Source organism: Xiphophorus hellerii, chromosome 14 (genome assembly GCF_003331165.1).
Source record: "Xiphophorus hellerii strain 12219 chromosome 14, Xiphophorus_hellerii-4.1, whole genome shotgun sequence".
NCBI classification, from domain to species: domain Eukaryota; kingdom Metazoa; phylum Chordata; class Actinopteri; order Cyprinodontiformes; family Poeciliidae; genus Xiphophorus; species Xiphophorus hellerii.
This window is the reverse complement of record NC_045685.1, coordinates 19,710,343-19,720,552: the sequence shown is the minus strand read 5'-3', so window position 1 is coordinate 19,720,552 and position 10,210 is coordinate 19,710,343. Positions and strand designations below refer to the sequence as shown.

Below are 10,210 nucleotides of genomic sequence, written 5' to 3'. Positions count from 1 at the left end.
TTGTAGTTTTTACTAAATGTTTTACTTCTGGTTCTTCTCTACGCAACCCGACATTGAAAGACAAAATGCTCATTGAAATGAATAGTGCAGAACTTATACACTGTAAAACATTTGAAGGTGGTTTAACTTGAAAATGAAAGTCCACCTGCTGCCTTGAAAATGTAATTTAAGTCAACAAGAAAAATGTTTTGATTTTAACTCAGAAATTAAAGTTCAAGAAGTTGATTTAACAACAAGAGACAAGTTTTCTAAATGTTTTTAAGTTCATTAATCTTTAATTGAGTTTACCTAGCCCTAAGCATTCTGGGAAATAGTTTCCACTCCTGTCTTTTTCTTCTTTCAGTTTTCTTAAGTGCTAACATAAAAACTCTAGTTTATCAAACTCTTGGAGGTTTGACAAAATTATTAAAACCTTAACACATCTTACTACTGTAAGTTTATCTTTCACAAACTCACATTTACGTTCAAAATCTAAAACTCGCTACATTTATTTGACTTAAATAGTAGAAGACAGTAGACAAAACTAAATGCGGCTCAAATGTTTTACAGTAGATGCAAATAACCTGATGCAAATAGTTTTTTTTTTCTAGGTCCTCTTTAGTTTATAAAGATAACATAATTTATGCATCACATTTGCATCACAGACTGAAATGGTAAGAAACTCTCCTATAACGTCTCTAGATAAAATGTCAAAATACCTGAGACTGGACAGAACTCCCCAAACCCCTAAATTAGAAGAATTAACAGTAAGATAATGTCTCATTGTGAAGGAATAAATATGTTTTGTTGTGTGTGAAAATGAGCAGCAGTCACAAAAAGGGGAACTTCATGAGCCTCAGCGCAGTGAGTCTCCATGGTGACGGGGTTTGGGCTTTTGAGGTGTGTGAGAGCTCAAAGAGGAAACATCATGTTTTAAAATTAAATACTATTTACTTATCCTACTCAGTGAATAGTCAGAAAGTTTTTTTTTCTGTACAGATCAATGTAGAACATAATCATTTTAACATTAATGGAGAAGATTAATTTCTTATTGGAAATAAGTTTATTCTAAGAATACAGAGAGTTTGATATTAGGATGATGCAACCCCAGGGTGGGGACAAGTGTAAATATTAGGGGAATTAAGGCCAATAAGTCTGTTTAATAATTCAAGGAAACGTCTAAAACCAACAGGATGAGACGTTAATACAAACCATGAAGGTTTTGTTTTATGAAGAGCCTCAATGAACACCAGTTTTCAAGTTTTGTTTGTCCCAGCTGGATTTAGTTCTGATTTCATCCCGCTGGATGATGCTGACACCACCATAAGCTATAACTTACTCATCCATCCACAAATCATGTGGCAAAAGAAATGGGGGCTTTCTTCTAAAAATAGCCTTCAGTTTTTCTAGTGAGGTAAACAGTCCAAATTCAATATATAGACTAATTCGATACTAAACGTCCCTTCAGGCCTGTTGTGTCAATAGGAAGAATTGTTGATTTGACCTAAAAAAAAGTTTCAAATATTTGATTGTATTTAATTTGTGATATCTATTTTTATGAGCAGGATGAAAAATGAAAATGAAACAAGATGAAAAACGAAATGGTTCATTTTCCACAACTTCCCCTATAGAGTTGCCTGTAGATGAAGTTGCCGTTTTAAAACAGCACCAGTCTGAGCGAAGAGTCAAGTTCATGTCTGATCTGAAAGTGTGTCAGGTTTCCACAAAAACACAAACGACTTTACAGCACCGCTTTTAGTCATGATGAGGCCACAGCTCGTTTTGGATTTGATTGTGAAAAGTGGAACAGTAAAACAGGTTTGATGTCGGTGTGAAACAGTCTGGCACTCAAAAGCACCAAGCTGCCTTAAAAATTCAGGTTCAAATGAAAATCATGAGAAATAATAACAAAAGATGCAAAGACGTGAGGAATCAATGCATGTAGCCTGTTGCATTTGTCCTGCTTCAACAAGGATTTACTCTGTGCAGAAATCTAAAGTAATACGCAACTTAATGTGAAGATGTTCTGCAGACTTTGAGTATTTTTGGTCTTTGAAAGTTTCTCATGGCACACATTTGCATAGCAGACAGTCAGTTTATAAAAGCAGCTTTAAATGTTATAAAGTGCAAAATAAGACATTCAAAATGCTGGACAAACCAACATTTCCAAAATAAAAGCAGCATATTTAAATTTTGTGTGCAGAATTAAAATAACTTGCCATACTTTTCTGCAAAATCCTAGTAGCACAAGGTATTGTTGTTAATCTATTTATATTTCTTTTTTATGAGGATGTTCAAAAGCTACTCAACCGGAGAAAAAACATCAGTCACTTTCAAAACAGTTTTTTTTCTTTAAATATGTCATTGGTTTTTCTATTTTGCGTCTTTCTTGCTATTTTGCAGTATATTTTTTATTATCTTAATCTCAACCAGTCTATCGTAAGTGTGACTGTATCTTTGTTGGGCAGGAAGTAATAAACGAACATTAAACCTGTCTGTGATGCAATCTGGACTAAAGCATATTTACATGTCAGAACAAGTCATGTTCAGACAAATTAGGAATCTGACAATAAAACTTCAGAGCGATTGCTCAAGGCTGCTCCATTTTTCAAAATGTCAAAATGCCGATTTCGACTCATATTCTTAATAAATCTTAATAATTTATTCAGTATACAAAAATTGTCAGATTCCCGTGAAATGTATTTTAAACTACATATCACATATGCACCATTTTGTTTCGTAAAAACCCCAATAAACAACATCAAAGTTTGACGAAATTGTAAATTAAGAAAAATCAGTCGGGTATTTTGCGATGCAGATGCTGCACGCTTTGTTTTTACGCGTTTTGACGTGAGACTGAAACTTTTCCTAACACACATAGGGAAATAATTAAAAGTATGTCCCGCCAAGTTTGTTTTCTATTGATCGATTTTTCTGATTAATAACTTAATTTTGCGCTAAGGTTTAGGCAGATGATGGACAGACCGATTAGGCTCATAAAAAAACAATCCTTAAAGATTTAGTCCTACACAACATTTTAAAATGTTTTTTTTCTTCTTTTGCCTACCTGTAGGTTTCTTTTGTTAATCCAAAACGCTTCACATGTTAAACGCCACGGCGCATAAAGCTCCACAGTAGGAGCAGGTTGTCTGTACAATATCCTAATTTGCATGTCACTCCCTTTTCAAGAAACCCATTACTTTGAAAAAGGGAGTTGGCTTCAGACATGAAACCAGCGCCCTACTGGTCCCAGCTCAAACGCAGTGATTCCCACTAATACCAATGATTATTATGGGAATAATACAGATTAATCAGTCTCTCTGGCTAAATCTGGCATATTTACGCAATTCATGTTGGTTAATATGCATTGTCCTCTTTATTTTCAAAAGTAATAATAATGATGATAATAATAATAAAATTATGAATGTATTATTATTATTATTATACTATATAATAATTTGATATATAATTTAATATGGATGGATGGATAATATATTAATAATAATAAATGTAAATTTACTAGTGGTGCAATATTTTCTGTATGTTTTTGTCGACGCGCTGATGGCCAATTCCAGACAAAGGTTTTATAGCAGACTTTGTTTTCTCTAGCCTTAAAAAGAGAAAGAAAACAGGAAAACAGGATGTGGTATTATTACCACATCCTGTAAGAATCAGAGAATGACCAACAACCTGCATGCTGACAGAAAATTATTAAACGTGTTAACATTTTAACGTGAACAGAGCAGGTTTCTGTTTTCAGCCTCGTCTTTATCATCGCTTCTCTTCCGTCGTTGGAGCGACGCTTCGTGTTTCATCTCTGTGTCAGAAACTTAATTAAAGCAAAATTTCTCCACTCATACTTACTTCATCATAACTTTTTTATATCTTTATACAGGATTTTTTTATTATTATTATTATTGACATCGATACTTTGACTTGTATACTGTAAACAGGTCGATGTAAAACTGTTAGATTACCCAAAATTATTTATAATTGCGGAATATCCGAATAATAAGGAAAAGATGGATGTTTTGGTAGCACTTTATTTGAAAGAGTGTGCATAAGTCTGACATGACAAAACATCTGTTATGAACATGTTTATGACTGTTCGGTAATGGCACTTTTAATTCAAAGCCGTACTAAAAGTTGCATTAAAAAGCCATTAAAAGTGTCAATTTTGCGCTAAAAGTGTCAATTTTGCGCTAAAAGTGTCGTTATTTTCTGAATGACAGTCATTCAGACTCCTTCATGTTTATACCAGCGTCATGTCAGTCTTATGCATTCAAATAAAAATGTTACCGATGTTTTTCCTTAAATCCATAACGTTGCCATTTCAGGATGGTTAATTTGAGTGACTTTTAGGCTTGTTCACACTGCAGCCCGAATGACCCAATTCCGGTGTTTTGTCTAATCCTGTGTTTCCCAACACTGTTTCCCAACACTGTCCTACATGTTTTAGAGGTTTCCCTGCTTTAATGTGCCTGATTCAACTGAGTGCAGTTCAACAAACGCCTGTTAATCAGTCATCAATTGAAATCAGCTGGACTGAAGCAAGGAAATACCTAAACATGCAGCGCGGTGAGCCTTGAGGTCTCTGATCGGATATTTTGTTGGTGGTCGTTCACACTTCCAATCCTCAGCCTAATAATTTAGGCAATTATGCTATTAGGCTGACTTGTATGTGATCTCAAGCGTAAACTGCAAACGACCTGAAAGTGTCCCGCATGTTCAGTAAAGGGCGCAATGACGTCACACACAGAGAGCGTGCTCAGTGTTTTGCAAACCACCATGAAGGAATAGTGGTCAGTGTTTGCGGAAGTAAACGTGGACGTTAACGGTGGAGCAGAGCTTGCGATTTTGAAGATGCTGTCCGACCAGAGCAGCACTTTAACAGCTTAATCATCACTACTGTCCTCCATGATTGTTGTTTTTATTCCTCTTTTTTTTTTTTTAACTTTATTTATTATAACAAACAACAATACAATTGTACTCTGAACAAATCTCAGGAAGATAATAACAATAATTTACCAGGGGGAGCATAAAATAAAGCAAGAAGATAAGAAAACGACAATCAATATAAATATGTATAAAGGAAATAGCACAAATTGTGATACGTGTGCCAGATGTCACAGTGCATTAACATAAAAGATAATCCAAAATTCCAAGTTGATTACAAGCCCGTATTGTTGATTCTGCTTTTTGATTAGTGGAGGACTGAATTGTTGATAAATAATGTTTAAGTTCGATCAAAAAAACTAAAAAATTTGGTTTTTCTTCAAAAATTTGCATTTATGTAGGTGAAATTTAGCCTTAATAATTAGTAAATTGATAAGGAGACTCTTTACATTCATTCCTCCATTTTGTTGAAATCCAAATAAGACATTTTCCCAATATAACTGAAAGCCTGCTGAAATTTTGGAATCAACAAAGTTACAAAAATGTTGCCAAAATATTTTAGAATGAGGGCACAACCAGAACAAATGAGTGACTGATTCTGGGCAAACGACACAGAAGGAACAGTTCACATCAACGTTGGAATTGAATCTCTTTAAATAGACTTTAACGGGGTAGATTCGGTGAATGAGTTTAAAAGAAACTTCCTTTATCTTGTTAGAGAGAAGAAAGTGATTAGGGAGCAGCCAGATAATGTTTTTATTCCTCTTGCGCGTATCAAGATGCAGAATAGTGACGTTTGTCGAGTATCAGTGGAGAAAAGCATGCCTGCCGAGAATTAGCGCGATTAAGCTGACACCCCACCCACGTCAAAAAATTCGGCAAATAGTCTGAGTGGTTAGTGCTCCGTTAGTGCAGGTTAAAATTTTCGTTTGTGCATCTTTGGTTTCTGAGATATTAAAAATTATTTTTTAGGTCATCCAGAGTTCACCATCCCCCCATGTTGCTCCAAAACAAACCAACAAACTGGGCTACTTCGTTAGTGCTCCGTTTGTGCAGTTAATTTTAGTTTGTGCAGCTTTCATTTTCGAGATATTAAAAGTTATAATTTTGGCCGATGACGTCACCATCCCCCCCATGTTGCTCCAAAACAAACCAAACTGGGCTACTTCGGTAGTGCTCGTTAGTGCAGGTTTGTGCCGTTAAAACGGTCGTTTGTGCAGCTTTGGTTTCTGAAATATTAAAAGTTATTTTTTAGGTCATCAGAGTTCACCATCCCCCATATTGCTCCAAACATCAACATTTTTGCTGTCGCCGCCACTATGTAGCCTGGGCCACAATGTTACCCAAGATTATATTATACAAATGATAATTTCAGATAACGATATTATTATTATTTTTACTTTTTTCTAAATATACCAACTAAATCTGATTTTACTTTATTTGGTGCTTTCAGAGTTTAACATTCACGCGATGACATTCACCCAATTAGGGGACAATTAATTTCACCTGCTGCAGGCTGTACTTCCTGTTTTACTTCCGGTTCTCTTCCAGCACATTCCTGTCAGGTAAGTCTTGGTTTCAGTGTCGTTTTTATGTATTTGAGGTTGCTGTATTTTTGTAGAAAGGGGACTATTTGCAAGAATTCATGGCATAATCAATACAGTTATAGTAAGACAATATTTCTTTTATTTTTTTTTTGGTGATGTATAAACTTGAATACCTTATGGTTTGCTATTGACACACCCAAATACCTGTACTGTGAGGCGAAGGGTTTCTATCCTACTTGAGAACTAATGAACCATGAAAGTGACTGTTTTGAAAATCCAATATAATTTGACAGTAAAATAAGAAACTGTGTTGATTTGAACAATTCAAACAACAACAACAAAAACAAACAGTGTCTTGATAATTGGAAATTAATTTCTCCTGTCTTGAATAGACAACTCCTTTCATGTGAACATGTGAACTCCTTTCAGAAACATGGCATGAAGCTATTTGCCTTTGGTCTGGTCTTCAAACTTTCTACCCCAATTTTTTTTCCCTCACAGATCTGCTGTGTATAGCACTGCATGTGTGGTAGTATTTTCTTCTTTTCAGACAGTGTCTTCAAGACATTTGCCAGGTAATCATAAAGCTCCCACACAGATGGAGTTCTCTGGCAGTATGCAGTATAATGTCCCAGGCCATCTTTTGGTCAAGCTTCCCCTGAAAGCAATGACTGCTCTCAAAGTAAGTGTTTTTCCTGGAGAACCATAATGGAGGGAAATTCACTCAAGGCGAATTCAGTTGGATTTGGAAGGTCACTGTCAATCCATGTTATTTCTCCAATGCTGTAGCTGTGAGTAACGGTTCCTGTGCAGAGAACATTTCCCTGAGGTACTGCTCCTGTTTTTGAATTCAGATGGACATTGTGATTCATTCTGCAGTGGTCGGAGGCAGGGAGACTGTGGAAGGAAGAGTCCTTTTTTCTACTGAAGTGCCAAGCTGAGCCATGCAGAATTCTTCAGGACAGAAATGTCAGGTGAAACAAATGGTACTTCCCTGGGTCATTCCTTTGTTTAGGCAGCAGTATTGTGAAGAGCAGTGTTTGATAGGTAACGCTTGATACATTTCTCATTGTCTTCCCAATAACAGTGGCAATATTGCACTGGGCATCGATTTGGTGGGTACCAGACCTCAACTTTGTTTTTGCAAACATTGAACTAAGTAGATCTGCCCTCTGCAAGTATGTCTTTGGGGTCCACACCATCTGTAGTTATGGATTTCACCAGCTGCAAGAGTGTGTTATCACTGTCATTCATGACAACATTTTGAAATGCAGAGCTGTCATAGAAAGTACAGCATAAGCACTGACAAAGGGCATCAAAGGAACAGGTGTTTAACACAGAGAGAGACAATTCCCAATTTTAACAGGCTGATGCATGTTTCCATTTTTTAATAATCCCACTTTCACTCTTTTGGCCCCAGATGATGAATCTGCATGGAGCCATTCAGTGCAGGAACTCAGGTATGAAGTCCTCTTCCTCTTTTTGGGTGGAAGAATTTGTCCTCTCCAATTTTCAACCATGTTTTCATCTGCTGTGGAAAACTTTCTGGTGGCATCAGATTCCATTAAATCGCTAGAATCCATTTCTCTGTTACCTTCAGCATTGTGGGTAATTATGGATGCAGGATTAACTTCTGCATCTTCTGCTGATGCAACTTGTTCCTCCTCTTTTTTGCTTTTGCAGAGCAAATCCGCATATTTCCTTCGATGAAGGAAAGATGCCGAGAAATGAAGCGATCGACTCGCCATGGGTAAGTTCTCATGTTTGACAGGCCATGTTTTACATTTTTGAATTCAGCTTCAACATTGGCTGAGCTTGCCGTGAGGCTGGTGCTTTTGAAGAGTGGAACCATTATTCCTGTCCACAGTGGTAAGTAACTTGCAAGTCTTATAATGTGTGGCACAATCTCAGGGAGGAATGGATGTTATCCCTATCCCCATTAGCTGCAGCGTGTGTCCATGCTTCCTCACAAATGTTTGACACCCAGTCTCGTAGGTCAGTCTGGATGTCATCACATGGATCCACTTGATGCACTTCCTTTGTGTCTTCATCTGGAATGAGGATGGAATTTTCTTTCAATCTGGGCTTTCAGGTATTTTTTGCACCTCTCTGATTCAAGAGGGGTTCCAGAACTATCATCACCTTCTGCCTCACTGAGAGCCACAACAGTGATGGCATGTATTAACTGCTTTGCATGGTCCAAGTTTTGTGCTTGAAGAAGCTTTGCTATTCCCCTGACAAAGAAGTCTTTGACACGGTGTGTGACTTGTTTTTCATGCAGTCCCACTGGCAGACCATCTTTATGCAGTGGGCAACATCAACCCTGATGTAACAGGGAGGAAGTTTTGCAGACTAGTTCCCAAGTAGCACACGGAAGCATTCATCAATGTATGACTTCAGGTTAGAAAGAGGAGTGAAGGCCTTCACCAGAGCACCAAGAATAGCCAGGGAAAAGTCACTCACAGCTTCCCTTGGTACAGCTGCGCCTGCACGAAGCCATTCTGTCAGCCATGTCACAATTGCATTAATGACATGGCTTTCTGATAGCATTTGTACCACTGGGGACTGAGCAGTTGTCTCCCCTCAGAAACACCCTTGATATAAGATGTGGCCAGATGTACCATTTGGTCGTGCCAGTTTTCTGACAACTGAACCAGTTGCATCAAAGCAAACTACTGAGGGACATTTTTTGGTCAGTGCCTTATAAACATTTGACTCCAATAGTGACAGAAGAATTTATCCAGACCAATATGTATTATACTGCCACTGTTAGGTGTGCTATACTTTAATAACTGCAAAGACAGAATGGGGTCTTTGTCGCCTAATTCCAAATCTTTTCTCTCCTGCTTGGCTTTTCGTAAGGTTGCCAGATTTGGAAGGTGACTTGGCTCGGGATCTCCAATATCCATCAACTCTGATGCCTTTGCTGACCTGCATACAGCTGGTTCCATCCTACCATCACACAACTCTTTTGAAACCTGTGCACGAAGGGTTCCTGACATGAATCTTTTGGACTGGCCAGTGTGCAGGGAGATGTCGGCACCTTGGATGGAGCACTGGAGCACCATTGGGCTGTTGACCGTTGGCTCTCTGTCACATGTCATTTTAACATGGCCTTGACACTCTTTACAGAAGCCTTTGATATCAATGTACTTACTAGTGACAGTTGGATAAACTTTTGTTCTTTGCAATACAAATGTACATGTGCTTTTCAACTTTTTCCAAAGCAGATCATTAATTATGCGACTCCAAGTGCCAGGTTTTAAAATTGTGTATTCCCTTTTGCCAGATGATGAAAACTTGTCATTGTATTCAACTCTTTCTGGTATAAATTTAATCAATTCTTCAAATGGAACTTCAAGCTGAAAAATCTGTAAATTGTCCAGTAGAAGTTGTGTCTGAGTCAAACTCTGTGTCCACGGGGCTTTCAGGATCACTTTCTTGATCATTTATTTCCAAGCTTGCCCATACGTTTTGTCTGTTTAGCTTTACAAATGTGTACAGGGCTTTTGCAGACATTTTATTTCCCAACTGCTGACTTAACTCTGTCCAGACAGCGGCAGTTGGAGTGGCTATATTGCCGTTTTCTAGGATAGCCTCTTTTGACTTGCAGAGAACTGCGAAAAGAGACTCTCTGTCCACTGCTGGCTGTCGAGGCATCTAGTTAAAAAATTAAAAAGGCTTTGATTAGCATTGCTCAAAATAATAATTATGGTCTACATAATTTCGAAGAAGCCACAAAACATTGACATTCTAGCAGAGGCTGCACAATTACAATAGTCTTGAAC

General features: G+C 37.5%; 2 long non-coding RNA genes across 2 annotated transcripts; both read left to right on the top strand.

Annotated features, from left to right (window-relative positions):
- Nucleotides 1-5,720: 5,720 nt before the first annotated feature.
- On the top strand, nucleotides 5,721-6,166 carry LOC116732176 (uncharacterized). Its single transcript, XR_004341725.1, has 2 exons — nucleotides 5,721-5,790; nucleotides 6,065-6,166. It is a non-coding gene; the product is annotated as an uncharacterized LOC116732176 (long non-coding RNA).
- Nucleotides 6,167-7,705: 1,539 nt separating this feature from the next.
- LOC116733445 (uncharacterized) lies at nucleotides 7,706-8,167 on the top strand. The gene is made up of 3 exons (XR_004342029.1): nucleotides 7,706-7,749; nucleotides 7,843-7,882; nucleotides 8,106-8,167. It is a non-coding gene; the product is annotated as an uncharacterized LOC116733445 (long non-coding RNA).
- Nucleotides 8,168-10,210: the final 2,043 nt, after the last annotated feature.